The following is a 765-nucleotide window of genomic DNA, read 5'->3' as shown; positions in this document are numbered from 1 at the left end:
CCCCCCCCCCCCGCCTGCCCAGTGGAATGCTGGCCCGAAACCAGGCTCACTTCCCGCCAGTCCACTGTCGCCCACTTGGGTGGGCATGTGTGCGGGGAAGACACACGTCATGTCGGTCGGTCATCTGGCAAGCCCGGCTGGCCTTCATCAGCAACCTCCCCCCTCAGCGGACTGCCACCCTCTCTCCCCAGCTCTCTTTAGAGCTACTGGCTACTGTCGAAAGCTACAGATGATTGTTCTGAGCTATATTTTTACAAATTTAACCCAATGCAAAGTGAATTTGAATTTGTTTTCAGACTTATCCTTCATCCACAATTAAATCCAAGGGTATTCACGCTGTGTGATATTAAAGGACTATACTAGTGACTGGTAGGTACTGAGCAGGGATGTTTGTAAAAACAAAAGGTGGGGGTGGGGGATAGGTAGACTCTACCACCCAGGCCGTTTCTTTCCCTTCACTCATGTACGCTGTTCCTAAGCAGGTTAGCCGCCTACTGAGTGCCAGCATGCTGTGTGGACGGAGTCACTAGCTGTGGCCAGAGTCAGGGTGGCAGCGTCTTTACTGGGTGCCCCGCCTGAAATGACACATGCCTTCCTGGAGAGGGCGCTGTGTCCTCCATTCCCCACCCCCGTCGGCTGGAGGAGGGGAGCCCTTGGCTGGTGCTTGGGGTCAGAATGTGTGATCACAGAGACAGGAAAAAGACTCCAAGCTAGGAAATGCTATTTGGAGTACGGAGAACGGCCCTCACCTACCAGAACAGTCCT

Source organism: Leptonychotes weddellii, chromosome 7 (genome assembly GCF_054177405.1).
Source record: "Leptonychotes weddellii isolate Sample4059 chromosome 7, ASM5417740v2, whole genome shotgun sequence".
In the NCBI taxonomy this organism is placed as follows: Eukaryota; Metazoa; Chordata; class Mammalia; order Carnivora; family Phocidae; genus Leptonychotes; species Leptonychotes weddellii.
The sequence above is the reverse complement of the archived record's forward strand: the minus strand, read 5'-3'. Positions refer to the sequence as shown.